The sequence below is a fragment of the Mustela erminea genome, chromosome 17 (genome assembly GCF_009829155.1).
Source record: "Mustela erminea isolate mMusErm1 chromosome 17, mMusErm1.Pri, whole genome shotgun sequence".
Lineage (NCBI taxonomy): Eukaryota > Metazoa > Chordata > Mammalia > Carnivora > Mustelidae > Mustela > Mustela erminea.
In genome coordinates, this window is record NC_045630.1 from 27,547,564 (window position 1) to 27,574,383 (window position 26,820).

The following is a 26,820-nucleotide window of genomic DNA, read 5'->3' on the forward strand; positions in this document are numbered from 1 at the left end:
CTCATTGACAAATAAATAAAATCTTAAAAAAAAACTTCAAATGCGATATTACTATATGCCCACAAGAATGGTTATCATGAAAAAGACTAGTAGTATCCAAGGTTGTTGAGGAGATGGACAAACTGGAATCCTTGTATACTGCTGCTGGGAATGTAAAATGTTGGAGCCACTTTGGAAAAATTTGGCTGTTTCTTAAAAAATTAAATATAAGCTTACTATACAGCTCGGCAATTCTACTCCTAGGCATCCACCCAAGAAAAATGAAAACGTATGTTCACATAAAAACTTGCATGGAAATGTTCATAGAAATATTATTCATAGTAGCTAAACCCTGGAAACAAGTTAAAAAAAAAATCCACCAACTACTGAGCGGATACACAGAATGCGGGGTGTCCACCAGTGGAATAGTACTGTGCAAAAAAAAGGAACCAAGAGCTGATACGTGTACAGCAGAGATGGATCTCAAAATCCTCATGCTAAGTCAAAGACGGCAGGTACAAAAAGACCTTCATTACATGACTTCATGTATAAGAAACTTCCAGAGAATGGAAATGAATAAAAACAAAAAGTGGATTACAGGTGGATTACCCAGGTGACCGGGTCTTGGGATAGGATGGGGACCAACTGCAGAGGAGGACGAGGGAATTTCTTGGTGTAACAGAAGTGCTCTCAAACTGGACATAGTAATGGAGGCGCAACTCTATCAACACTTACTCTTCTTGAATTTCAACTGGCTTCCTGGATACCCATCTAGGGATCTTCCCCAGCCTTCCCTGCAGCTTGGTGGGGACATATGACTAAGTCTGGATACAAGCAGAGGTGATGTATGCCATTTAGTACCAGTGCACTTAGAAGGGAAGGGGTGTGTCCTCCCCCTCTCTTTCTCCTGTTGGCCTGGAGACGGCGAGAGCTTTAACAACTCCTTGGAAACACAGAAAGAAGGAGCTTCTCAGGATGACAGAGCTGTCCTGCTGGCCTTGGACCTTTCAACCATAGGCTCAGTGTGAGAGAACTACTGGATTTTAGGATAATACAATTCCATTATTGAAAAGGAAGAGTGGAGTTCACCACTCAGCATGTGTTAACTATGAATTATCTTAAGCAGCAGCTATCTTTATGAACTGTTTGCAGACCAGGAGCAAGAATGTTCTTATCTAATTACAGAAAAAATTATGCAACAACTTCTGTTAGTTTTCAATATTTAAGATCTGTTGTAGACAATATACTGGAAAATCTATCCTGGACACTAGTATATATCTGAAGTGTTTGTATTGAAAGAATGTTCCAGAAGTTACTGATGCTTTGTAACTTGCTTCTTTAGGTGTTAAGACTTACTTTCTGAAACAACAAATTGCCAGTATTTTTCATTTCATACAACCACTGGCATTAAAATAGTGTTACTTAAATCTGTTCTTTTTCTTTTTCCTATAGTTCTCCAATAACATTTTTAGTTAAACAGTACAAAAAACCTTTTGTGGACAGCTCATTTACAGAAAGAAGGTAAGTATTTACTTATCTGCCACCTGACTGAAAATAGAATCCTGACAGTGCTGAAAATCAGAAAGCAGTGCCCTTTCCTCCATTATAAAAGTTCCAGGGTTAAGCTTTGTAAAATTTCCACCAACTAAGGGTTTGGGAAACATATCTATCTTATCAGGAAGATTGTATCACAAAAACAGGTATGCTGTTCTACGGGCAAGACAAGAGGAACTGCCTGTCCTGACAGTCCACGGGACAAACCTACCTCTAGAGACAGAAGGTTTAGTACTGTTAACTTATTCACATGGCAATGATGTGCAAAGCAAAACCTCTGGGGGAAACAATCAAAATCCTTACAGTAATATGATTTTATCTCTTTAAAAAAAAATATTTTATTTATTTATTTACAAGAGAGAGAGAGATCACAAGCAGGCAGAGAGGCAGGCAGAGAGAGAGGGGAAGCAGGCTCTCTATGTAGGGCTCAATCCCAGGACCCTGAGATCATGACCTGAGCCGAAGGCAGAGGCTTAACCCACTGAGCCACCCAAGTGCCCCTGTATGGTTTTATCTTATAAATAAGCACATAGAACCACCTATGAATGGGCACTTCTACTTAGAGACAACAGTACAGTCTCTGTCTTACATAATAGAGGTGTAAGCTCACCCAATGCTAGGCAATAATTAAACTGATGACAATGAAGAGGATAGCAATTAAAAAAAAAAAAACACTGTGTCATTAAAACGTCACATATTTTGGTTATTTCCACTACCTTAGGTTAAAAAATCTGAAAATATACAGACTATAAACACCTGAAATAAATGTGTTAAATCATTCTTTTTCTGAAAATCTAGTAGAGACCAGACTTCATAGATAATTTCCACTAACTAGCAGGCCTCATCTCTCAGACTGATATGTATTTTCCTTAAGAAATAAACTTATTGGATTCAACACAGCTGGCACTGTCCCACACAGATTCAGTTTACCTTCTCTCCTCTGCATTTGTTTTTAACTCGCTTTTAAGTCATAAGGCATTTCTAGGTGTGTGTTCTTTTCTGAGAATGCTGAAACTTCTTGTGATCAAAGACCATGCATTGGCTTTCTCGGTATTTCCTGTAGTAAGGCATGGTACGCTCCTGCCACTTATAAAGGCATAGTCTCTGCTTAAATGAGGATGAAACAAGCATCTTATCCTTTGGGCATATTTTAGAGTTACTTTTCCAGGAAAATGGATGTGAGCTGATCTGGCCACATTCTCTTGCCTGGTCCCTTTTGTGAGATAAATCTGAGAGACCACTGGCAGAGAAAGGAGTAAAAACTATGAACAGAATACAATCATCTGTCTCACGTGACTACGAAACATATGGAACATATGGCCAGTATTTCATTAACACCTGCCAGCCATGGACAGTGCCAATGACCAATTTTTTAATGCTTTTTATTTTATCAAACAATGAGTTTATAAAAGCATAGATGCTTACTCAACCCATTTTATACTCCAAATGTCCAAAGGAAAAAAATGAAATCTTATTCACTCATTTGACCCACCAAAGCAAAAACAGGACTGCCAAGGGTAGGAGCTGCTGTGGAGAGCAAAGCCAGAAACGTAACAGGAGGACATGTATTACTCCAAGGCTAGTCAGCAAGTCACAGAAGCTCTAAGGAGAAAACTGGGATATCTAATAAACAGGCCTCCGCTCTAGGAGTAGTTTTAAAGCGATGGTCTTTGGGAGATGGAGAGGAGAAGTGAATTGGGGGAAATCAGAGGGGGAGACAAACCATGAGAGACTGTGGACCCTGAGAAACAAACTGAGGGTTTCGGAGGGTAGAGGAGGAGGAGGTCGGGTGAGCCTGGTGGTGGGTATTATGGAGGGCACATATTGCATGGAGCACTAGGAGTGGTGCATAAACAATGAATCTTGGAACACTGAAAAGAAATAAAATAAAATAAAATAAAATGGAAAAAAACCAAAACAAAAAACCACCACCATTGTCTCCAGGGCTGTCTGTATCTCCATTCTATACCATCAAGGCCAACACGGCCTGACATGTGGAAGCAGGAAGGGTCTCTTACTGCTCAGTCATGCGTCTCTATATATGATTACAAGAACCAGAGAGATAGCAAGGGAGCTTTGATTTTTGTAACAATAAACGATGATTCAATTATATAACAGGAGCGTGTGAATGGGCTATTTTCAACATCTTGGAATCTAGTATGACAGATACATCATTACTAAGCAAAAAGTATGCTCACAGAATTTACTGCCAGTCTTACAAGCCTATTCTCAAATTTTTATAAGCATTAATTTAAAAATCTCAAGATATCCTTTATAGGTTGAACCCTCCTTCAAAAAAGGTAAGGCTTAGAGAGAAGAGAGACGATAACAAAACTAATCAACTTACACAAATCTGCCTTCAATTTGGCTATTGCGTTATTCTGCATGTATTCAGCTACACAGTTTTGCGTTCACTCTTAAATCACGGAAAGGCTCCCCCCCCCCCCCCCCCCCCGGTAAGTATGCTCTACACCCAGTGTGGAGCCCAACACGGGGCCTGAACTCGGGGCCCTGAGATTAAGATCTGAGCTCAGATCAAGAGCTGGACACTTCACTGAATGAGCCACCCAGGTCCTCCCTGTCTGTTTTCTTAAACAGATGTTTTCAGAGGTGCCTGGGTGGCTCATTCGTTAAGCATCTGCTTTCTTCTCAGGTCATGATCCCAGAATCCTGGGATCAAGCCCCGCATCAGGCTCCCCGCTGAGCAGGGAGCCTACTTCTCCCTCTCCCTCTGCCTGCTGCTCCCCCTGCTTGTGCTCTCTCTGTCAAATAAATAAATAAAAATATGAACAAACAAACAAACAGATGTATTCATGAATTTTATGGTACCTTATCAAGTAAAAAATATCTTTTAGACAGACAACAAAAAAATAAGCTGGACTTCATCAAAATAAAAAACTTGTGTGCAGAAGACTTATCAAGGAAGCCAAACGATAATCTACAGAATGAGAGAAAATATTTCCATATCATGTATCTGAAAGGCACTTGATATCCAGCATATGCAAAGAACTCTTACAGCTCAATAACAAGACAAACAATCCAGGTTTAAAAAAAAAAAAAACAAAAAAAAACAGGCAAAGGGCTTGAGTAGACACTTTTCTCTAAAAGATATACAAATGGCCATGAAGCACATGGACGCTCTTCAACATCACAAGCCATCGTGAGCCATAATGACATACCACTTCACACCTACTAGGAGGGTCAGAATAAAAGGAAAAAAACAACAACAAAAAAAATTATTGTTAGTTAGGTGGTAGAGAAATGAGAACTTTCACACACTGATTGTGAGAAATGTAATGTCAAATGATTCAGCTACCATGGCAAACAGCACACCGGTTCCTCACTAAGTTAAATATAGAAGTAGAGTATGAGCAAGCAATTCCACTTCTAGGTAAACACCAAACATAACAGAATGCAAGGATGCAGACACTTGTATGCCCGTGTTCACTGCAGCATTATTCACAACAGTCCGAAGGTGGAAACGACCCATATGTCCAACAAAGGATGAAGACATCACAACATGTGGTATATATACAAAACACAACATGTTTAGCCATAAGAAGGAATGAAGCTCTGACACATGCTTCAGTGTGTGGATGAACCTTCAATACTTTATCCTAAGTGAAGGCAGCCAGACACAAACGGACAAATATTGTATGATTCTACTTACATGAAATAATTAGAACAGGCAAATTAGAACAGTCGGAAAATAGAACAGAGGTTATCAGGAGTTAGGTGAAATGGGGGAAATAGGAAAGATCTGTTTAATTAAGTACAGAGTTTCTGTGGGCGCGGTGAGGAAATGGGGGTAAAGAAAGTTCTGGAAATAAAGTGGTGAATATAATTAATGCCATGGAATCGTACAGTTAAAAATCATTAAAAAGTCAAATCTTATGTTCTATATATTTTACCACAATAAAAAAAACACCTTAAAAAAAAAACACCATGAGGGGCGCCTGGGTGGCTCAGTGGGTTAAGCCTCTGCCTTCGGCTCAGGTCATGATTCCAGAGTCCTGGGATAGAGCCCCGCATTGGGCTCTCTGCTCAGCAGGAAGCCTGCTTCCTCCTCTCTTTCTGCCTGCCTCTTGCCTACTTGTGTCTGTCAAATAAATAAATAAAATCTTTAAAAAAAAAAAAAAACCACCATGAGGGACCACTTCACAACCACAAGGATGGCTAGAATTTACAAAACTGGGGGCACCTGGGTGGCTCAGTGGGTTAAAGCCTCTGCCTTCGGCTCAGGTCATGATCCCAGAGTCCTGGGATCGAGCCCCACATCGGGCTCTCTGCTCAGCAGGGAGCCTGCTTCCTCCTCTCTCTCTGCCTGCCTGCCTCTCTGCCTGCTTATGATCTCTGTCTGTCAAATAAATAAATAAAATCTTAAAAAAAAAAAAAAACTGAAAAAACAAGCGTCAGTAAGGATATGGAGAAACTGGAGCCCTCATCCATTGTTGGTGGTGAGATAAAATGTTTGACTGTTGTGGAAAACAGGCAGTTCCTCAAAAAGTTAAACACAGAAGATCCATGTTTATGATCACATGACCCTATGATCCCATAATTCAACTCCTACATATATACCAAAAACAAAGGAAAACGGGTACTCGTACAAGTACATGCACATACACGTTCACAGCAGCACTATTCACAATGGCTTAAAGATACAAACAGCCCAAATATCTACCAAGAGATGAACCAACAGACACAGTGTAATATAAACACACAGTGGAATATTACTCAGCCATAAAAAGGGACGAAATACTGATATGTGCTACAATGTGAAGGAACCTTTGAAATGTTACAGTAAGTGAAAGAAGCAAAATACAAAAGGTCACATGTTACATGATTCTAGTTATGTGAAATATCCAGAACAGATAAGTCCACAGAGACAGAAGGCAGATTTAGTAGCTGTCATGGATTAGGAAGAGAAAGGAGAATGGGGAGAAACAGGCTAATGAATACGGGGTTTTACTCTGGAGGGAAGAAAATGTTTTGGAACTAGACATAGGTGATCACTGCATGATGTTGTGAAGGCACTAAATATCACTGAATTGTTCACTTTAAAATGGTCAGTTTTGGGGCGCCTGGGTGGCTCAGTGGGTTAAAGCCTCTGCCTTCAGCTCAGGTCATGATCCCAGGGTCCTGGGATCGAGCCCCGCATCGGGCTCTCTGCTCAGCAGGGAGCCTGCTTCCTCCTCTCTCTCTGCCTGCCTCTCTGCCTACTTGTGATCTCTGTCAAATAAATAAATAAAATCTTTAAAAAAAATAAATAAATAAATAAATAAATAAATAAATAAATAAAATGGTCAGTTTTACAGAGAACAGAATGACTATCAAGGGCTGCAGAAAATGGGAAGATGGAAATGGGCAAAGGGTACAAAATATCTGTTATATGATGATTTAGTCTGCAGACCTAATTAATGTACAGCATGGTGACTACAGTTACAATAATGTATACTTGAAATGTGCTAGGAGAGTAGATCTCAAAGCGTTCTCACACCTCTACAAAACAACACGTTACTAGCAGAGGTGATGGATATGTCAAGTCAAGATACCAAGCAGCTTAAATTGCTTTTGTCTTTCAGACAGGTATTAAATTATCCTACAGATCAATTATGTGTTCATCAAAACATGCAGTGAATTAAGTTTCCAAAGTAAAACTTTTCATTATACGGAGCCAAAGTTCATCTAATTTTACTTTCTGTCTGATGCTCGGATTTCCCCAGTAACATCCCTAAGTGACTACATATGGCTTAAACATATGTAGCAATTTACTGAACACCTAGGGGCATTCAAAGGAATTCACGAATTTTCTGGTGAACAGCTCTAATTGCTAGTTTTCCCTAATACTGAGGGGAAATGCAAATCTCTAGCAGCCTCTATTCATTAACCACGATTCTCCCTTCTGTTCCAACTTCCACAGGCAGTCCTCTTTAGGAATCTGAAGATTCCTGTCCCTCCAATATCCCCCGCCCCTCCAATATCCCCCGCCCCAGCAACCACTACTTCCCTTGCGGTCAGTTTTATCATCCTGAACCCTCTACTCTGTTCTATTCCCAGGGCCTTCGTATCATGGTGTCCATGATTATGATCTCCTTGTTGTATTCTACATTTCAAGTTGTTTCCACAGCACATCTACGATTCCTTTTCGATGACAAAATGACTTTAAAAAACAAACAAACAAACAACTGTATCATAGGAGTCATTAGAGCACTTTCTCTAAAATGCTAAAAATATGCTTCATGACAAAATCTTTATTCCAACCTAAAAAGAAAAACAATAGAACAGAATAGATGAGAAATACTTCTTTCTAGGATTCTTAAACTCACATTAGTGATCTTTGATCTGAAAGGGCTGATCCAAGTCTCCTACTTTAAAGATCAAAGGATTTACAACTAGAAAGATCAAAGGAACCACCACGTCTAAGTCACAGCCTAGTGTTGCCCTTTGCGTCAAGTCCAATTTCCTTAATGTGACTATTAAGACTCTTCATGGACTGGTTCCTACAGTCTTCCCCAGGCTAATGTCAGGCTCTTCCCTGCTCCCCTTCCCTACCTTCTATCCGTCACTTATTTAAGTTCTTGTGCTCACCTCCAAGACTTAAATATTCTTCCTCCTCTTCCCACAACACTTTCCCCCTTACTCTCATTCTCTCCAGTGGCCTGAATCCTATTTATCTTTTAGGTCTTCTCTGAACCCTAACTTGGATTAGTTCTCCCTATTTGTTCCCATAGAACCTAGGGCCCCTCATTTAAATTAGGTCTCTGTATATGTCCCTATAGGACTCAGGACTCCCTCTCTTTACAAAACTCATAACCATTTTTTGGTAATTATTTGTTTAGTATTTATCTTGTCTGCTAGACTGTACACCCTGTGAAAGAAGGGACCACATTTATCTTAGCCTCTTCTGTAGCCTTAATTCAAATACACTACTGGGCCCAGATTATACAATAAATATTCAATTTTGCGAAGGCTTAGATTAGCTTGTGATTGCTAAAAATTTCTACTAAAATGCTATTAACTTGCTATACTGTGTAGAATTCCTTTGGACCTGAATCTTCTATTTGGCCCTACTGTGTTTCATGGGCACACTCTTCTAGCCAGATCTTTCTGGATCTTCATTCTGCCAACCAGTATACGAGCTACCCATGCTAGTTAGCTATGCATTTGATAAAAATGCTACAAAAAACATATATTGTCTTTATATAATTGTGTTATTCTTCTAAGAAACTGTCCAAAGATAATTTTTAATATAAGACTCCTCCGTATCTGTGTCTGATCTTCTTCTAAACTACCACTTTCTGAACTATCAAAGTGGTTTTTTTTTTTCCCATTAAACCAGTAAGTACTTTTAGCTTTGCTCCCAGACTTATTTGAATGAAATGAAGGCAAAGTGAGATTCAAGTCAGATGGCAACAGTTCTACATTTGAACAATAGCTCCCATCACCGTATGTCTTCTCCACAATCACGGAAATTTAAAATAGATGGAATTGTTAACCGGTTTACTTATCCAGTGTCAGTATGTTTGCTAGAGAACAAGGCTCTCTTGCCATGTATAGAGCACAAAGTCAAACATGGAACTTCTGGAATTTAGACAAGCATGCTTGCCTTCCTATCCCGATCCCTAAAAGTGAGCAGAATCGGGTAAAACTGCTGATCACTGTCAGAGCAAACATTCACCTTCAGGATCCATGCTTCAAAAATTAAGAAAGCTCTAATTATAGTACTAATGTCTACCTTACCATCTTCTTCAGAAACTGCTGAAGTGTAGAAAGTTTCAGGATTCTGATAATCAGAGGGATATATAATCAAATATATCATCAAGTTTGATTATATATTGTATATATTGACATTGGGTGTAACAACTAATGAGTGAGTACAAAGCATAGGGCCCTGAGTTCTGAATAGTGAAGAAGAGGACCTTCCTCACTATATCTTGAGCCAGAAGTCAGTGTTCAAATCCTGACCTTCTTACTTGGCCACAGTGTCCCTGGGCTGGTTAGTCTGTGCTTTCCGTTTGACGGTCTATAGAATCAGCCCCAAATCGGCCCTTACTTCCTAGAGCTGCTGCAAAGAGTAAATGAGTTAAAAAAGGAATAATGTGCTAAGGGAATTAAATTAAATATAAAAATAACGACGTGTCATTCTTTTCTCTTCTGTGTCTATTTCCATGGCACTGAGAGGAAACCCGGGCGTGAACCCTGTGGGATGCGTGGACCCTGCCCTTTATGTTCCTCATTAGGTCAGTTCTTTGTCGTCTCGGTTTGCGAGGAGATTCATTTCCCACTCCTACTGCAAGTCTCCTCATGTGAAGTCCGTGCAGAGTTAAGAAAGGAAACTCTTTCCCTTTGTGGGGGTACCCAACACACCAAAGGCAAGTACATTTTACTGTTATGTGGGAAATTCTCTAAAAGCAGAGGAAGACCGGTGATCCATGCAAGCAGACGGGCCACACAGACACTGCGAGCAAGGTGGGTCAGCGTGATGCCACCCATGCTGTCCTCACACAGTACGGTCATCGTCACATGGTCCTGGCCCAGAGGGGCCCAGGCCCTGAAACCAGAAGCCAGCTGAGTCCTGTGGGTTTGGTCTCAACAGGTCACAGGTGGTGAAATGTTCAGTATGAATTCATTGTGATTTTACATAATATTCAATATGTTCGATATGCAAACAACTGCGAACTACACAGGTTACTATGACAGACTGAGTAGGCGGACGGGCCTCATTTCACCCAGGATGGAAATGGTACTTCTCTTTCTCAGCATGTTTATCTCTGCTGTTCCCTTAAAGGTAATTTAAGGGAGGAGAAAAGTAGCTCTTTATCATGAAATACTAGTATCGCTTCAAATTTATTTCTACATCCTTTAAGCATTTTCAGTACTTTATTCGCAAATCTGCTGAGATTACACAGAATAGCTTCTAGTATTTCCAATTAACAGAAAGAACTTTCATTCAATTACTCCATTTACATACTGAACCCGTTTTGGTAGAGTATCTATCATGCTTTGACCCGAGAAGGGTTGAGAAAAAGCTCTCCTGGCTAGTGTCTGTTCACAAATGACCTCTCTTCTTCCCTGGGTCTAGTCTCAACACCAAATGCCCCAAATGCAGTGCACTGAGATCTACTTCCATCAACGATTATAAAAAGCGCTCACTTCCCGACGTAGTAGTTCAAAGTCCTCCTTAGGAGACAAAGGAACTTGCGAGTCCAGCCAAGTCACTCGTCCCCTCTCAGTTACACGAACCGTACCCCATCTATCCCACCCTCCTCGTCCCCTCTCCCTGCAGCCTCCCATCATCCCGAAGGCTGGTCACTGAACACCTCTCATTCTGGTGTGACAATCTTGAGCGCTAAGTTACACCTGGCTTTTTGAATCTTCCTCAAAGAGCTCAAGTCAATGAGAAATTAGACTGCACATTTACAGATGATGTCCGTACTTTCAGTGGAGGATATATTTCCTGTCTTTTTAATAAGAGGAAAGCTAAGCAGCCTACACCCAAGAGGGAAAGCAACTGGCACCTTTCAGGCAGGGGCAATAAAAATGACCATTTTACATGAAGGAATCAAATTAATGGAAGTGTGATTGCTAGGCTGGAGGGTAGTGCAGAGCTTTGGGGCTTCTAACCAAGGGTTAGCTTTTAACTACTAAGGGAAATTATGCTGATTCTACCATTAAATACTGCAGGGTTTTAACACTACCTAAGATAGCCTGAATCCCAAATCATCAGAACTGTTGAATCTATCATCTTGGTCTACTCTAATGGAAAGATCAGTAAATGTACCTGGGATCTTCCTCCCCTCCCCTTTCAAACTCTTAGGATGTAACTGGGGAAGGAAAAAATTTATTTCAAGATACCTCAATGCACTTGCAAAGCAGGAAGATGAATGTATTCAAACACAGTATCAGTGACTTGGAGATTATTTTTCAAATCCTACTCCTGAAGAAGAACAGCCTGAAAAGGATCTTCCATAGACTGTGCCAACAAGCCCTACAAGGAGCACACTGAGCGATCATGATTAATCCACAGAAAGACTTCCAAGTATGCACAGTGGAGCCCGGCTCTCTGAAACATTCCACCCTTCTACACATTCCATGTGGCCAATAATCGATACCCTGATTAGAGAAGGACCTGCCAGTAAAATGTCACAAAGAGGAAAAGCAGCACATGTAATGGATAGCTATCAAAAGGTTTGTAGTGAAGGTCCTTAAAGCAAAAAAATAAATAAAATGGTTACGTCTCTAAAAGACACCCATATGTTTAAGAGGAGGCCGCATTGTATAAGCCTACATTGACAACTGTGCTATAATTTATGCAGAAATATGTAGATGTTTTTATTTTCTTTCTTCCTGGAAGAAATGACAAGGATCTTTTCACAAGTGTTTGTCTTTGAAAACCACTTTGTATTTTCTAACCTAATATTGATTTTCTTTGATCATTTTAAGAATAGGAGTTATGTGGACACAGAATATCTCAGAGTGGCAAAATTATAAGCAATTATTGTTTTGTTTCGGTTTTAGATTTTATTTATATGCATTTTCCATATTTTGTATATCGACATACTATTTCAGTCATTAATGATGAAAAGAACCTTTAAGTTGCAAAAAGATCTGTAGGGAATAGAACTATTTGGCAACTTTCACCTTTATTTTTAAAAAAATTTTTTTTCTAGTATGTTTACTAACTCTTTTTCTATATAGACTCATATCATAGATTATTGGACATAGATATAATTATTAACATATAAGGATATCTTACCTGGGCACCTTCACTTTAAATAGATATAAACATCTATTCTTTCGGTAACACGCATTAATCAACTTCATTACATCACATCCCTACTCAAAACCTTCATCTATAGAATTAAAAATATCAGTTCCTTAGCATTACACTCAAAACCATTCGTGACCAACTACCACTATCTTACCACCTTCTGGCCTGGTTCCCGTATTCTAGCCACATACAAGCTGAAATTCCCAGCTCTCTCGCTCCTGCGTGCCTCTGAAAATACTATTTCTTCTCCATGGAACAGCTTTTTCTTCCCCCTGACCACCTGAAAATTTTCTATTTTTTTTTCTTTAGAATTTTACTCCAAAGTTTCCATTCTTGAATGGCACCATTGTTGGTGGAGAAAAATGATATCTCCTCTAGAGAGAGCAATTTCGCCCTATCAAAATTATAAATGCACTTACCCTTCAACCCAGCAATTTCACTCCTAGGAATTTAACCTACAGATATCCTCACACATTTGAGATGATGATATACAAGATTATTCATAGCACCATGGTGGGTAGCAGAAAATATTGGAAACAACCTTATACAGATATATATACTGGGAGTTGGGTAAACACATGGAAATCCATATAGTAAAACACTTATCTATGCAGCTGTCAAATGAACGAGGAGTCCTTGATGTACTGACAAAGAAAAATCTCCAACACATGCTGTTAGAGGAGAAAAGCACGGAATGGGACATGAAATTTCTGTATAAGGAGAAGGGAAGAATACATACAAATTTGCTTTTATTTGCATAAACTACTTCTGGAAGGATAACTCTAAAAAACTAGTAATATCACAGGACAACAGAAGTGTGCTGGAAACGTCACTAGATGCCATCTTACATTTGCTGAAATTCTGAAACCATGTGAATGTACCACTTCCTTAAAAGGTAAAATTGGGATGCCTGGGTGGCTCAGTTGGGTAGGCCACTGCCTTTGGCTCAGGTCATGGTCCCAGGGTCCTGGGATCGAGTTCCATATCAGGCTCCTTGCTCGGCAGGGAGCCTGCTTCTCTCGCTGCCTCTGCCTGCCTCTCTGCCTGCTTGTGTGTACTCTCTCCCCCTCTGTCTCTCTCTGGCAAATAAATAAAATCTTAAAAAAAAAAAAAAAGGTAAAATTGTAAATGCTTAAAAACCAAAATGCTAAAAAGTGTCCACATGTTTACGGAAGTATATCTCTATTTCCCACACTCTCTTGATTATTCCTTTACTCTCTAATTAGAACCTTTACTGACTTCAGATACTATGTGCCAGATGCTGTGGCAGGTAGAGACGGAAAATCAAAACAACCTGCAGGGAAAATGAACCTCAAAGTACAACTCAAAAATCAGACAGAATATCTCATTTCAGTGAGTGCCCTGGGTGCAGGGTGTGACAGACAGGCAAAGAAGAGGGAGGCGTCTCAGACAACTCTGATAGCCCTCTTACCACTGGTTCACAGGAACTGTTCACATGGCTATCTCTGGAACTAGATTGCCATCTCCTTAAAGATAGCTCAGAGGTGAGCACACAGGAGATACTCATGTTGAATGAACCACTGAGTAAGATAAAACAGACACAAGTACTGCACTTTTTAACAAGAACTAATACTTAAGTACTTAACTAGACTCTAACCTGATTCCACAATCAATTTTTCTAAAGATTTTATTTATTTATTTGACAGAAATCACAAGTAGGCAGAAAGGCAGGCAGAGAGAGAGAGGAAGGCAAGCAGGCTCCCTGCTGAGCAGAGAGACCGATGCAGGGCTCAATCCCAGGACCCTGGGATCATGACCCGAGCCAAAGGCAGAGTCCTTCACCCACTGAGCCACCCAGGTGCCCCTCCACAATCAATTTTACAAGAATTTAGTATAAGCTACGCTACAACCCAGCAACTGCACTACTGGGTATTCACCCTAAAGATACAAACGTAGTGATCCAAAGGGGAACGTGCATCCGAATGTTTATAGCAGCAATGTCCACAATAGCCAAACTATGGAAAGAACCTAGATGTCCATCAACAGATGAATGGATAAAGAAGATGTGGTATATACGTACAATGGAATACTATGCAGCCATCAAAAGAAATGAAATCTTGCCATTTGTGACAACGTGGATGGAACTAGAGGGTATTATGCTTAGTGAAATAAGTCAATCAGAGAAAGAAAATTATCATATGATCTCCCTGATATGAAGTTGAGAGGCAACGTGGGGACTTTGGGGGGGTAGGAAACGAATAAATGAAACAAAATGGGAACAGGAGGGAGACAAACCGTAAGAGACTCTTAATCTCACAAAACAAACTGAGGGTTGCCAGGGGGAGGGGGTTAGGGAGAGGGTGGTGGGGTTATGGACATTGGGGAAGGTTTGTGCTATGGTGAGTGCTGTGAAGTGTGTAAACCTGGCAATTCACAGACCTGTACCCCTGGGGCTAAAAATACATTATATGTTAATAAAAAAAATTAAAAATTATTTAAAAAAATACAAATTTGGAAATAATAGGAAAAAATTTAGTATAAAGGTCTAAGGATTAAAAAAAAAATTGGGGGGAGGGAGAGAGGAAGAGAGAGAGACTCTCAAGCAGGCTCCACGCCCAGCATGAAAGCCTACTGCAGGGCTCGATCTCACAAATCTGAGATCATGACCTGAGCCAAAATCAAGAGTCAGACACTTAACCCACTGAGCCACTCAGGAACCCCAGGATAAAAAAAAAAATTTTAAGTAACTATCCCTATCTTATGTGCACAGATATTTATGAATATATTCAACGGTCACAAAGTCATGTAGACAAATGATTTTATCTATGTGGTGCTTCATTTTCTCCCAATACTATCAATTAAATATACACAGTGAGACCAATGCACCTGGCACAATGCAGGGCTGGTGATATAATGGCCAACAAAAACAGACACAGCCTTGCTCTCACGGATGTTATGAGTTAACAGGAGATTAATCACATAATCACACAAGTTTCAGAAGTATTTTTCTGTATCTTGGAGAGAGGGAAGACAGAGAACATAAGGCATGGCCAAGACTTCTCCTAGCCAGCCATCAGGGAAAGAACGTTGTCCTAAAACCTCTGTGTCTCAGATGTTAGGGGATTGTAAAGAGAATTCAGTGTCCTTGAGCAGTGATGAACCTGAACCTCTGAACCTCTGAATTTTGCACCTCTGAAACTATCAGCTATTATGGATATTTTCATTCACATCACAGTTACTGCATACATCTCAAAATACTATTTATATTTATCACTATTTTAGAATTATGGTAGTTATTCTGCTTTAATGTATTAATAAAGAAGTACATAGTACTCCATCACAAATCTGATTTGGGGGAGCTGGGGGTGGGGAAAATGGGTGAAGGTGGTCAAAAGGTACTAATAAATTTAACTAACTTAATTGTTAAATTTAACTAATAAAGTTAAGTCCAGGGGATGAAATGATGACTATAATTAATAATAATCCATTGCAGTGTTGGGGAGGGGGAAGGGTAAAATAGGCAAAAGGGACTAAAAGGTAAAAACTTCTAGTTATAAAATAAACAGGACACAGGGATGCAACGTACGGCATAAAGAATATAGTTAGTATTCTAACAACTTTGTATGATGACATATGGTAGCTAGGTTTATCACAGTAATCATTTTGTAATGCATATAACATTAAATCACTATGTTGTACACCTGAAATTAATAAAACATTATACATCAACTACACGTCAACAGAAAATAATACTCTACTGTACATTTGACAGTTGCTGAGAGCAGATCTTAAATTTCTCATCCAGGACCAGGAATGCCTGAAGCACAACAGGGGAGAGGAAGCTGGAGGTGGACAAGACATTTTCCAAGGATGTCAGGCCCTACGTGGACCTGGATGAGACAGAAAGCAGCACCTGACCTCTGATGAACTCGGCAGCCAATGAAAAGGCAGCCCATGCAGATTTTTTAAAGGATTTTGTACATCTCTTTGATGATGATGATATCTACTGAGCTACAGTAGTGAATCTGGTCAAGCCTTTGTTATGTAGTGGTCTGGTGGATCTCCTCAAAGGACAATTTCAAACAGATCTAAAGACCTTGTGGACATTACCTGAAATTAGGAGATGGTTAACACAGAAAGAGAAGAATAGTTTTAACCATCTGTATGAGGCCTATGAATCTCTGAATGAGACCAAATTTCATCCTTTATTTAAAAAAAGAAAAAAAAATCTCATCACAAGGAAAAAACTGTAATACGTGTGGTGCTGAATGTTAACTAGACTTACTGTGATCATCCTGCAATTTACATACATATGTCAAATCATATTATACATCTGAAGCTAATGTTTATGTCAGTTATACCTAAATTTATTAAATATGATTTTTCTCTATTTTGATGACTATGTTTCAGTATCATTGGTTTCCTGTATAATTTTATTTATTTTATGCATTTATTATTTTTTTTTAATATTTTATTTATTTATTTGACAGAGAGAAATCACAAGTAGATGGAGAGGCAGGCAGAGAGAGAGAGAGGGAAGCAGGCTCTCTGCCGAGCAGAGAGCCCGATGCGCGACCCGATCCCAGGACCCTGAGATCATGACCTGAGCCGAAGGCAGCGGCCTAAACCACTGAGCCACCCAGGCGCCCCTATTTTATGCATTTAAAAACAGTTTTCTGATAAGGGGCCCATGAACTTGAGACTGCCAAGAGTCCATAACCCCAAGACTCTTTTTTTTTAAATTTAATTTTTTTATTTATTTGACAGAGGGAGATCACAAGTAGGCAGAGAGGTAGGCAGAGAGAGAAGGGGAAGCAGGCTCCTTGTTGGCCAGAGAGTCTGATGAGGCCTCGATCGCAGGACCCTGGAATCATGACCTGAGCCGAAGGCAGAGGCTTAACCCACTGAGCCACCCAGAAGCCCCAGTTTTTTTTTTTTTTTTTTAAGATTTTTTATTTTATTTGACACAGAGAGAGAGAGAGAGATCACAAGTAGGCAGAGAGGCAGGCAGGGGTCGGGGGGAAGAGAGAGCCTGATGCGGGGCTCAATCCCAGAACCCTGAGATCATGACCTAAGCCAAAGGCAGAGGCTTAACCCAGTGAGCCACCCAGGTGCCCCCATAACCCCAAGATTCTTAAAAATCCCTGGGTTATAAAGATGGTTCAGACTGGAATAACGAAGTTGGCATACCATAGCACATCATTGAATAGGAGAGATTTTTTTCTTTCTTTTCTATTATTATTATTATTATTATTATTATTTTTAAAAACTTTATTTATGTGAGAGAGAGAGAACACAAGTGGGGTGAGGGGCAGAGGGAGAAGCAGACTCTCCAACAAGCAGGGAACCTGATATGGGCCTCAATCCTGGGACTCCAGGATCATGACCTGAGTTCGAAGGTAGACACCAACCAACTGAGCCACTGGGCACACTAGAAGAGTTTTCTGTTTTTAATTACCTCTGGGAGAGATGGGAAAGAAGAATGCCAATTCACTTCAAAGTTCCAAGTAAAACGAAGGAGAATAATAGAGTGGTAAGTTTGAATTTACAGTCAGGTTTTATTGTATTTTGGGGCATATGTCATTTTCTGATAACAAATCTGTGGATATACAGTTTCTGTGAATATAAACAAAGTATGCTATGAAAAACACAGTATTTACATATTTTAGATAGCTACCTAACCATGATGACCACATGAAAGGTCAATTATTAGATATGTGGTAGATGACTGTTCAGGAAATAGTCACTACCCCTTCCTCCAACCTCCATGGTGTTATATACTTTCCTGTCCCACCATGTTGGAAGTGACTCTCTGATCTGCTTTGGCCAATGGAACATGGACAGCTATCAAAGTGTGTGAGCTCTGAGACCAGACCTTTAAGAGGCATGTAATGTTTCCACTGACCCTTCTGAGAATTTTTCTTCCTTCCTTCCCTTCCCTTTCCCTTCCCTCCTTCCCTCCCTCCCTCCTTCCTTCCTTTCTTTTTAAAGATTTCATTTATTTATTTGACAGAGAGAGACAAGAGCACAAGCAGACAGAGAAGGAGAAGCAGGCTCCCCACTGAGCCAGGATCCTGGGATCATGACCTGAGCTGAAGGCAAATACTTAACTGACTGAGCCACCCAGGTGCCCCACTTTCTGGGAATTTCTAAACTCTTGTCATGAGAAGGAAACATTCCAGATAGCCTACTGATTACAAAAGAATGGCAGATCTGACCAAATCTGGGTCCTGAAGCTAAGTAAACTCAGCTATATCCATCTGTGCCAGCCAAGATCTGCCAAACTCTAACCATCCAAAGACTTATAAGACAAAGATAAATGCTGACTATTGAGCGCCACAAAATTTATGATGGTTTTTTTGTGCAGCAGTATCTGACTAACATAATATGCTAAGAGTGCTCTTGTTGAATGGTGAAACAGAAAAGTCACTGTCACATTAAATGACTGCAATGCTACTATCAAAGATATAAAAAGTTTCTTAAAAAAACAACTCCACAAAGTTTACATTAGACTGCACCATTAATTAGTTTGCTGCCCTCCTAAGGAAACAAACTCTTATTTCAGAATTCCTAGTCTAAAAAAGGGCATTAAGGTTCCTATAACAAAACTGATAATGGATATATACTGATGTTTTATGTTAAAATAAATGTTTATGTACTTTTTTTCTTTTTTATGCCTTATCCCCTGAGCCAATTTTTTTCTATTAACCAATTACACTCCTGACTGTATCAGGTTAAGTGGGCTTCTTCAATATCTCAGTTTGCCAGAAATCCTATTGTGGGTATTGCAATGATCAGGGCTTCTGTGTTATTTTTGCTTTGTTTTGTTGCAAATCCCATTTATAAGCCAGTTTGTAGTCCCGGCATCAAGTTTGAATGTTACAATTTCATTTCATATTGAGTTTGAGTACTGTGGTGAGTTTTTGATATAATACTGGCTTCTCCAATAATTTAATCATCAATTTAGATTTCTGTTAACCAAGTCTAAAATCTGATCCATTAGATTTTTAAAACACAAGGACATCAAATGAGGAATAAAACCTGAACTCGTTCTGACTTATAAGGCCCTCCATCCTAACCTGGTTCCCAACTTCTTCCCTGACCACGTTTGTTACCACTGTCTGCCCCTGGTGCTCATTCCACACTGTGATCCCACACTGACCCTTCTGTTCTGCTAATGTATCAAGCTCTTACCACTTTGGGGCCTTTCTCTCAGAGCTTTTCTCTGCCTGAGCTTTTCTCTGACATTCCCAGGATGTTATTCAGATCTCAAATGACACCACAGAGGCCCCCAGTGACTACCCAAAATAAAGCCTCCAATTAAACCCTTTTGATGATATCACTCCATTTTAAGTCTTTGTATAATACTTCTCACTAGGTGATAAGTAATATCATTAGCTAATATTTGTCTTTTCCCAAAATAATATAAGACTCACAACTGATATGTCTTTCATGTTCACACCTCACTCCCAGGGCTTAAAAATCTAGCATAGCACATAGGAGCAGACCAATGAAAATTTTCGATTATTAAACTGAATACAAACATGGATGCTAAAACAAACTAAAAACCAGAATAAGATTTTTTTCAACCACTGTGGATAAGTTAGGATTTAAAAACAGAAATTAAAAAATTTAATATATTATATGTTTTATGTCAACCGTTTCTATAACATCTCCCCCCAAATAGTTTAAATTGACTTACAAATCAACACCACCCCCAGGATCAAGCACAGAAAGATTACTTTTCAAATCTTACATGGGATTAAATGCAGAGAGGTTCTAATTATTTTACAGAACTGGTTCAATGATTTCATATTTATTAGCAAAACCACCTAGATAATTTCTAGATAATGAATTTTTTTTTAATAAAGTCTGCTAAAAGTTCATTTCCTTTTATTTCAAGACTTTCACGAAGAGAAATCAGTTTGGAGTAATACCAAGTAATGCACACATGCCTCTTACTGTGTGCGAGGTAAGCTCAAGTACTTTACTTGCACTGACTGATCTGATTCTCACAAAATCCTAGAAGGTGCTTCTAATACGTTTTTAATTTTCCAGATGAGAAAAATGAAGCTCAGAGAGGTCAAGTAATCTGCCAAAAGCCAGCGAGCTAGTTAGAGGTGAGGTGGGATCTGACCCAGACAGATGGGCTCCCGAGCCTGTGCCCACAGGCTCTACGTGATGTCACGTCACCTGACACAGCTCGGCCAGATTGTTCCTGAGGATTCTGGAGTTGTGATTTAGGGTAGCAGCTTAACTCTCTGCAAATGACAGAACAGTAAATCTGGATGCTGTATGGCAGCTATATTCCTTGGGAATGATGAAGAAGAAAACTTGGGTAGAGAGAGATAAATAAAGGAGAGGCCAAGAGAGAAGTTAATGAGATGGCAAGAGACAGGGAGAATGCTGGCCAGCATCAGTCTGTGCCAGCCCTGCTGCCTGGCTGAACTTCTGCCCTTGAGTTTAAAGGGACACACCCTTATATCCGTATGATAAGTCCCCTTTCTTGTTAAAATACCTCAAGATTTTATTACTTGCAATTGTTAAGAACCTTAACTCATTATCAGAACTGATCAACCAAATGAGGGAAGATTTGGCTCCTGATACTGAATTGAAATTGATGGAATAGCGCTAGAACGTGTACAAGGTAAATGAGAATTAAGAATAAAAAATGCTCGGCTAATAACATTTTTAAAAAATATGGACAAATCAATGGGTCTTAGGTCTTAGTTGAATCAATATTTGAAATGTATATCCAGGGAAGATTTAGAAATAACTATTGATTTTGTTGTTTTACCCATCTCTGGCACAAGGAATTGCTCTGATTTTTTTTTTTTCTTCCTAATCTGGCATGCTAGATTACATGAGTGTGCCAACCCAGTAAGGAGGCAGTAATTTCAGCTTACCCTCATCCACTGACAGAACAGATAACGCGCAGCTCCCTGAAAGAGCTCCCTTCCTTTGCTGGCACAGGGCTGCTATTTTGGTATCTATCAGTGAAGAACAAATATCTAGTCGCAATAGAGCCTAGACACGTGTTAGCATGGGTAAACTGCTTTTGTTAATGGACAGTGTTCAACACTGAACACCAAGTCCCTTATGGTGACAGGTGACCTAGAATTTCTAGATGTGGAAACTAGTCAAGCCAGGCCATCTTTTCTCCAACAAACTTTTTTTATAAGATGTATTTATTTTAATTTTGAGAAAGAGACAGCAGGGAGGAAGGGAGAGGGAGAGAATCTCATGCAGACTCCCTGCTAAGCACAGAGCCCAATACAGCAGGGCTTGATCCCACGACCAAGATCATGACCCAAGTTGAAATGGAGAGCCCAACACTCAGAGGACTGAGCCACCCAGGCACCCCTCCATTATATTCTTTTCTTTTCTTTTTTTTTTTTTTTTTTTAAGATTTTATTTATTTGACAGACAGAGATCACAAGTAGACAGAGAGGCAGGCAGAGAGAAAGGAAGGGAAGCAGGCTCCACGCTAAGCAGAGAGCCCGATGCGGGGCTCGTTCCCAGGACCCTGGGATCATGACCTGAGCCAAAGGCAGAGGCTTTAACCCACTGAGCCACACAGGCGCCCCTCCATTACATTCTTGATACCAACTTTCCCATTCAAGTTGGTGCAACAATCATTCCAATTATATAAAGTACGAAGTTCACAGTAATTGTCAACTTACTTCTATAATATACTCTTCTCATGCAAATCAGCTGCTGCTTCTTCCTAAGTAGTATTATTATATGTATGTACTGCCAAGAACTAACCAACACGTGTGGACTAATTTATCACACTGCCATTGTCAAGTGTCTAAGTCTAGACACTTGTCAGCTTTCCACCTGCATTGATGTTAACGTCTTTTAAAAAGTTTTCCATGGGCCATGTGGCTCCCGTCAGTCGATTATTTCAGATTATTGCTGCCCTAGTCACTACACCTACTCTACACCTACTCAGCAGGTGGTCTGGCCCACCTAAATCCCTCCTGTTCATTCTGTATTACCTTCCCACCTTCCTGAGGCTCAAACCTAAGACCCTCTGTACCATCTCCATGGCAGAAGGCTTCAAGTTTCTCACAGGACTGATGTCCTGATACTGACTCCCTAATCAAACGAAGTAATTCAGCAGGTAACCCAACGAGCCCATGTTCTCCTTTTGTCCACCCTCCTCCTTCCACATCACTGTGGGGCCTTATCTACTCAACCCACTCCTTCCTTTAAGCCTTCTCCAGTTTGAACAGCCCTTTCCTTGTTAGAAGGGAGACAGTACCAGCATTCACTGTGCTAAATACGATACAAATGCTCTCATTCAATCCGTACAGCAATCCGATACGACCAGTACTAAGTCCCTCATTTTGAGATGAGGAAAGTGAAACGTAAAGAATTTAGGTAATTTACAAGTAAGTAGCAGATCTAAAACTTGAATGGGACACAGTAACTTAAAAAGCTCCCAAAGCAGTTAACCTCTCGGCCTTTGCACAAGCTGTTCCCCCTTGCTCAGAAAGGTCCTACCCTCTTCCACTGGCTGGTGAGCACCTGGTCAGCCTTCAAAGTCGGACTTAAGGGCCCCCACCCCTTTCTGAAGCCTTCTTCCACACTCTTCAACCCATGGTAATCATTCTTCACTTTGTTCTACCCTACCAAAGCCAAGTATCACTGCCATAAATATTTATTTTGCTTCTTTTACTTGTCTGTGAGGTCTTTGGAGGAAGGGATATTCTATTTATACCAGCACACTGCAGTAACCCAAAAACGTCTGTAACGTTACATACTGCCCTAAGAGACATCAGAACGCAAAGTTTCCTTCACAACCACTCTATAGATTAAAAAACGAAAACAATTCAGCAGGATACAAATTAACATTTAACCTAAAATATTCCAGCTTGACAGTAAGTATGCATTGGTTATTAGGCTTGTTAGCTGTTTAAATCATACATTTTAAATTTAAATACATATTCAAAGCTTCCTTCGGAATGCATAATCAATTTAACAGGTGTGATCTTTTCTCTGTATTTACACTAGCCAGCTCTGGAAATTACTAGAGATGGTGGAGGAGGTAGAGAAGAATGCTGGCCATTCCTCTCTGCCACAGAAGGCCGTGATGGAGGCAACTTCAGAGACTGCCCCCCTCGGTTGTTTATCACTCCTTGTGTGAGCACTCAGGTCAGATGTAAAGATACGTGTTCTTGGAAGGACAATGGGGGAGGGTACAACTTGTCTCAAAATGCAAGCAAGTTAATTTCAGCCAGAAAACCACAGAAAAAGTAATCTGTTAAAGGAAAGTCGGAATCCTGTGTTCAATGAGGCACCTTTCTAAATGTTGCTGGAGCCCTTTTGACTATACTGGATTTTCACCTTACATATCAACTTATTTATTCTGTAATTAAAAAGTTGTGGTTTTTTTTTAAGATTTTATTTATTTATTTGACAGAGAGAGAGAGAGAGAGACAGCGAGAGAGGGAACACAAGCAGGGGGTGTGGGAGAGGGAGAAGCAGGTTCCCCGATGAGCAGGGAGCCTGATGTGGGGCTCGATCCCAAGACCCTGGGATGGTGACCGGAGCTGAAGGCAGCCGCTTAACAGCTGAGCCACCCGGGTACCCCTGCAATTAAAAAGTTCTTAAGTTGTGCAAGTGGTGACTCTCAACTTTTGTTTAGTTCTCTCAGTAAGTATAATACTAGCCTATGCAATTTCCTTTTTTTTTTTTTAAATAATCTCTAAACCCAGCATGGGACTTGAACCCACAACCCCTAGATCAAGGGTCAAATGCTCTACTGAGTGAGCCAGCCAGGAGCCCAGGTAATTTCTTGGGTGGGAGGGAGGAAAAGAAGGGGGGGGAGAGAGAGAGAGAGAGAGAGACAATGAATGAGAAAGCGAGAGAGACCTGGAAGACAAGAGGAGTTATGCTTGGCTTCCTTATCCCTTTTTCTTGCCATGATTCTCTAAAGGGACCTGTATAAAGGGATTTGTGATTTTCTTGCATTATTATTCAAAGGATCAACAGGATATTGCCATATTTTTTAAGGTGTAGCTTGAGACATTTCTGAAATAAATTCAGTGGAATATAACTAGCCCGTAAACAAAACAAAAACCTGAATACATCACAAGTAGCAACAAAAGTATTGTTTAAATTTTCTTTTAGTCTTGTGTGCATAATGGCTTGTATTTTTGTACCATGAGTCTCCACCAAAAATGTCAGAAAGCCACAGAGCTACTTATAAACAAGAAAAGATTCAGTGTCCACACCAAAACCACTGCTCTTAATGGGATTTTTACCATTTGAGGAATCAAGATACCTTCCATTATGAAACAAAGTCCCAATTACAGAAAGATATTTAATTAATCCTGTACTAAGAAACCTTCCAAATACCCTTTGTAATAATCGACATATACCGGAAGGATTTCATATGTTAGCAAGAATGTAATTTGTTTCACAGTGTGGTAATAAATCAGATTGGGAAGTAATTTATTCCTTACTATAGAAATTCTGAGTATGTATCTTTTTCACACAATTTAAAGGGTTCATCTCAGATAAAGCAAAAAAAAAAAACAAAAAAAACCCACAAAAAACTAACATGAAATTAAAAGTAAATGATAAATATTTCATCTTAGCACAATTTTAGTATGACTTTTCCACATGAACCGAAACCAAATAATCACCTTCAAAAGGCTATACCAGTTAAGGCTTTAAAAATTTCACATCTGGTAACGAAAACCATGTATCTCCAGAAAGTTGTATAATCAGATTCAATACCCCAACATCCACATTATTTCAACATGTAGTATAAAGACCAATATTTTGTGTCTTTATCATACCTCTGAGACTTTCCATGCTAGTGACCAAGTTTCATAGCAGAGATGCTCTAGGGTTAGGAGCAGAAGTGTGCTTTGGGAGAGCTAAAGTTGTATCAAGGCACAGCATACATCAACATACTGGATATTCATCTGATCTACGAATGGAAGTGTTTCCTCGTAAGCACACCAATATTAATTCATTGGTTCATTTCCTCTCTGTGTCTCCTGTCCCCTGCACATGACTACACATGCACAGTACACAATGTCCTACACTTGCTGGGATGCTCCCTAGGACCTGGTCAGGTCACTGCCTCCTGCCTTAAGTCTCCCATGTCCTCTTCAGTGTGCCACTTTATATCTGTTTTTGTTTCCTCTCCTTTGGCATGGAAAATTCCTACAAGCGCTTGAAGACTCAGCTCAGACACCTGAAGGAGGATCCCGACAAGACCACCAAAAAGGAATGAAATAAAGTTCTGAATTCTCTGGGTAAGTTTTCATGGCAGAATAGTGAAACTCATGGCTAAAATGAAGTTTAAAAGATTATCCACAACTACCGGTGGACTAACTCTCCTGACTTGGTAAAATATTGTGGTTTAACTAAGGATCGGCAGTAATATCCACATAATATATATAATTACATATATATATGTATATATATATAACTGAAAACAATCTAAGTTATATATATTAAATAGGACAAGAATGCAAAAGGCTAGATGTTTCTGTATTAATGAACACTTATAGATGTATATTGTGTTGTATTTATTTGGCTTTTGCTATTTTCTTTGGTTCAGCTGACTCTTCAACTGCATCTATAGAGACATCTACAGCGGCACCTGGCTGGTTTAGTCAATGGAATATTCAACTCTTGATCTCAGGGTCATGAGTTCAAGACACACATTGGGAATGGAGCCTACCTAAAAAAATAACCTAAAAAAGCAGAGTAAAATGAATGCCTATATAGTCAACTCCCACTTTCAACAATTACCAACACATAGTCATGTAGCTTCATCCACATCATCAACCCTCTACTGAATCATTATGTTTCTGAATCTTTGCAGACATTTTGTCCATAATTATCTTAATATGTATCTCTAAACCATCATTTTAAACATAATTACGTTTATTGCAGAAAAATGAATAATCCTCTTAGTATCATTAAATATCTAACTAGCGGTCAATTATAGCTGTTTTTTATAGTTTGTTCAATTCAGCATCTAAACAATGGCAATAGACTGCATCTATGGGGTGCCTGGGTGGCTCAGTCATTAAGTGTCTGCCTTTGGATCAGGTCATGATCCCAGGGTGCTGGGATTGAGCCCCGCATCAGGCTCCTTGCTTGGCAGGAAGCCTGCTTCTTCCTCTCCTGCTCCCCCTGTTTGTGTTCCCTCTCTCTCACTCTGTCTCTTTGTCAAATAAATACATAAAAAACCTTTTTAAAAAATTTAGGCTGCATCTACTTACTATAACCCTTAAGTCTTTTAAAATCAATTTATGAGATCCCCTTTATATTGTTCATTGCAGGTTATTGTTTGAAGAAATTGCCAGGTTATGTTGTTAAGGTTCCTATGCCTTAAAATAGAGATCAGGGTTTCATATTAGCAAGATAACTGTTACAATACAGTCTTTCATTCTACGGCTTGTGATGAGCACTATCAAATATAATGAGTAAGAGGCTACTATGGCAATGGCTGGGAAAGTTAGTTTACAAAGTATGGCTCACTGCTATCTTGAACTCTAGCCATTATGAGGATGACATCCACA

The 26,820-nt window shown here is 39.7% G+C and overlaps 1 protein-coding gene across 10 annotated transcripts in view; it reads right to left on the reverse strand.

The window, feature by feature from the left end:
• The window catches only part of RABGAP1L (RAB GTPase activating protein 1 like), a 765,799-nt gene that overhangs the window by 73,118 nt on the left and 665,861 nt on the right, over nt 1–26,820 (reverse strand). The window lies entirely within an intron of this gene.